The sequence below is a fragment of the Otolemur garnettii genome, unplaced genomic scaffold (genome assembly GCF_000181295.1).
Source record: "Otolemur garnettii isolate 467f Iridium unplaced genomic scaffold, OtoGar3 scaffold00210, whole genome shotgun sequence".
NCBI classification, from domain to species: domain Eukaryota; kingdom Metazoa; phylum Chordata; class Mammalia; order Primates; family Galagidae; genus Otolemur; species Otolemur garnettii.
This window is the reverse complement of record NW_003852605.1, coordinates 292,490-296,524: the sequence shown is the minus strand read 5'-3', so window position 1 is coordinate 296,524 and position 4,035 is coordinate 292,490. Positions and strand designations below refer to the sequence as shown.

The following is a 4,035-nucleotide window of genomic DNA, read 5'->3' as shown; positions in this document are numbered from 1 at the left end:
GGGCTGGATTCGAACCCGCCACCTTAGGTGTATGTGGCTGGCACCTTAGCCACTTGAGCCACAGGTGCCAAGCCCAGAACATATTTCTTAGTAAATGCTGGGTGTGCTATAAAGGACAGAGGATATTGTAACAAAATGCCACAGCAAAAATAGGCGAGGAGGTGTACAGAATACCCACAACACCTGGCTATTTAGAGAACCTGTGAGGTTGGGCAGTCTCCCGGCTTGGCCTCCCAGAGTGCTAGGATTACAGGCGTGAGCCACCACGCCTGGCCTTCCTTCATCCTTGATCCTCCACATGGGGAAAGTACAGGCTGCTCCCTTGCTGCCTTCCCTGTTTTCATTAACTACTATTTCCAGTTCCCCTTTCTTACTGCTTACTCCTGCTGGAGTTAGTTGCCCGGACGTATCAGTTGCTTTGGTGTTTCAGTGCTTCAGTACTCCTCTTTATCCTTTTATTCACTTACCCTTTTCATTCATTTTAAAATCTCCCCCTCCCCCTTCTCTTTTCAGGCATTTTTCTTCATCAGCTTCTCTCATTTTCATCCTTGGGCATTTGTAAATCACATCCTGAATAGTCACCACAAACTGTATTAGCACTTTCCTGTCCTGTGGACCCACTGAAGAGTGTCTTGTTTTTCCTTTTCCTTCCTTTCCCTTCTCTCCCCTCCTCTTGTCTCTTTTCTTTTCATCTTAAAGAAGTGAGAATTGTCTCCTCTCTTAGTTTGTCTGTATACTGTCCAGATCAGTTTGAGGTGCTACTTATCTGTCTGTTTTCGTTTCCTTCATCTAAGTATAAAAGATAGGCCTCATTGGCCTTATTTTTTAAAAAAGGTTCCTATTTGGTACTCGTACTTAGGTGGGTGTTGGCTTAAAAATGTCTAAATGTTGATATTATTTGTCGCTGCTTAGGGAAGAGCTGTTGGGAACTGGGTGAGGTGGCTCACACCTGTAATCCGAGGACTCTGGGTAGCTGAGGCAGGTGCATTCCTTGAGTTCAGGAGTTTGAGACCAGCCTGGCACCCATAGCACACACTGTTTATGGCACCAGCCACGTACATCAAGGCCAGTGGGTTTGAACCCAGCCTGGGCCAGCTAAAACAATAATGACAACTGCAACAAAAAATAGCCAGGCATTGTGGTGGCCATCTGTAGTCCCAGCTACTTGGAAGGCTGAGGCAAGGGTATCGCTTGAGCCTAAGAGTTTGAGGTTGCTGTGAGCTGCAAAGCCATAGCACTCAACCAAGGGCGACAAAGTGAAACTCTGTCTCAAAATAAATAAATAAATAAATAAGGGCTCAGCACCTGTGGCTCAAGTGGCTAAGGTGCCAGCCACATACACCTAAGATGGTGGGTTCGAATCCAGCCCGGGCCTGCCAAACAACGACAGCTGTGCTGCAACCAAAAAATAGCCGGACATTGTGGCGGGTACCTGTGGTCCCAGCTACTTGGGAGGCTGAAGCAGGAGACTCGCTTGAGCCCAGGAGTTGGAGGTTGCTGTGAGCTGTGATGCCACTGCACTCTACCCAGGGGGACAGTTTGAGGCTCTGCCTCAAAAAAAAAAAAAAAATAAGGATGAAACAATATGTATGGATCAAGGAGAAAACGGAAGGAAGTGGGGTTTGGGCAATGCTGATAACCCACTAAACAGAGCTGGCAACTCAATACAGGTAACATCCCAGCAAGAAGTCTAGGTGGAGGGAAGTGAAGAGGCCTTACAAGTCACCGTACTAGAGTGGGTATCCTAAATAAAGGCAATGTGGAGAGGAAAAGATCCCATTCCCTAAAGTTTAACAATGAGCTACATGAGAAAACCAGTAGTTGGATGTCTGCTACACTGTATAGATGAACAGTCTTAACCTGGCTATTTTTTGTTGCAGTTGTCATTATTGTTTTAGCTGGCCCAGGCTGGGTTCAAACCCACTGGCCTTGATGTACGTGGCTGGTGCCATAAATAGTGTGTGCTATGGGTGCCAGGCTGGTCTCAAACTCCTGAACTCAAGGAATGCACCTGCCTCAGCTACCCAGAGTCCTCGGATTACAGGTGTGAGCCACCTCACCCAGTTCCCAACAGCTCTTCCACTAAGCAGCAACAAAGAGAAGGAAAAACAACAAAAATAGAACTAGATCATCACTAATTAAGAGAAACATTTATCATTTTGATCTCCCTATTTTCTACTAAAACACATCAAAGAACAGAAGCCAGAAAACAGAAGAGAGAAAAAAATGAAATACTGAATAATGACCTTTCTTACACTAAGTTTCTCCTGTCAAAAGGAGAAACTGACAATTTTCCTTTCCTGGCAAAGAAAAATTAGATATGAAATACCATGCATAACTTTTAAGGTAGATTTTTTTTTTTACTTTTACTGATGACTACTACTTTAGGAAAGTCTGTGTAAGTAGTTAAGTATATAATTCAATGAATTTTCACAAATTGAACATACCCATGTAACAAGCATCAAGATTAAAAACAATTTTTTTTTCTTTGCAGTTTTGGGCCAGGGCTGAGTTTGAACCCGCCACCTCTGGTATATCGGGCCAGCTCCCTACTCCTTTGAGCCACAGGCACTGCCCAATGTTTTTTTTGAGACAGAGTCTTAAGCTATTGCCCTGGGTGAGTACCATAGCATCATAGCTCACAGCAACCTCCAACTCTTAGGCTCAAACGATCCTCCGACCTCAGTTTTTCTATATTTTTAGTAGACACGAGGCCTTGCTCTTGCTCAGGCTGGTCTCAAACTCATGAGCTCAAGCAATCCACCTACCTCAGCCTCCCAGAGTGCTAGCATTACAGACATGAGCCACCGCACCCAGCCAAGATTAAAAATTTAAAAAGACACAATCAGGCTCACTGTTGCACAGTGGCTAGGGCGCTGGCCTCATACACTGGGGCTGGTAGTTTCAAACCCAGCGCAGGGCCTACCAAACAATGACAATTATTAACAACAACAACAACAAAATAGCTGGGCATTGTGACAGGCACCTGTAGTCCCAACTACTTGGGAGGCTGAGGCAAGAGAATGACTTAAGCCCAGGAGTTGGAGGTTGCTATGTGCTGTGACACCACATCACTCTACTAAGGGCGACATAGTGAGACTCTGTCTCAAAATAAATAAATAAATAAATATAAAAAACACAATCAGCACCTCACAAAACCCTTTCTGCTCCCTTTCATTTACTACCCAGATACCCTAGCTGCAACCCTTTAATACAGTTCTTCATGTTGTGGTAACCCTCAACCACAAAATTATTTTCATACACCTGTATTTGTACAGGGTGTATGTGATGGTTTTAGGCAACCCCTGTGAAAGAGTCATTCAAACCCAAAGGGGTTGTAACCCACAGTTTGAGAACCACTGCCCTAGGATAACCACTATCCATGCTTCTAACAGCATAATTATATAAAGTACAAAACTTTATATGAATGGGATCATTCAGTGTGAATTCTTCTACATATTGCTTCCCTTGCTCAACTAGACTAGATTTTTTTTTGGAGATAGGGTCTTGCTCTACTGCCTAGGATAGAGTGCAGTGGTGCCATCAGCACTCACTGCAACTTCAAATTCCTGGACTCAAACAATCCTCCTGCCCCAGCCTCCCCAGCAGCTGGGACTACAGGTGTATACCACCTCACATGGCTAATGTTTCTATTTCTTCATAGAGATGGAGTCTTGCCATATTGTTCAGGCTGTTCTCAAACTCCTGGACTCAAGCAATCCTGCCATCTTGGCCTCCCAGAGTGCTGGGATTAAGGGGTGAACCACCATGCCCAGCCAACTTGACATTTTTTTGTTTTGTTCTGGTTTGGTTTGGTTTTTGAGTCTCACTTTTTTGCCCATGGTAGAGTGCCAAACTGGCTTTCACCATTTCTACAATCAAGTAATTCTTAAGAAAAATAGGGGCTCAGCGCCTGTGGCTCAAGTGGCTAAGGTGCCAGCCACATACACCTAAGGTGGAAGGTTTGAATCCAGCCCGGGTTCACCAAGCAACAATGACGGCTGCAACCAAAAAATAGCCGGGCGTTGTGGCGGG

The 4,035-nt window shown here is 44.9% G+C and overlaps 1 protein-coding gene across 1 annotated transcript in view; it reads right to left on the bottom strand.

Annotated features, from left to right (window-relative positions):
* MAST2 (microtubule associated serine/threonine kinase 2) overlaps positions 1 to 4,035 on the bottom strand; it is a 202,383-nt gene that overhangs the window by 166,353 nt on the left and 31,995 nt on the right. The window lies entirely within an intron of this gene.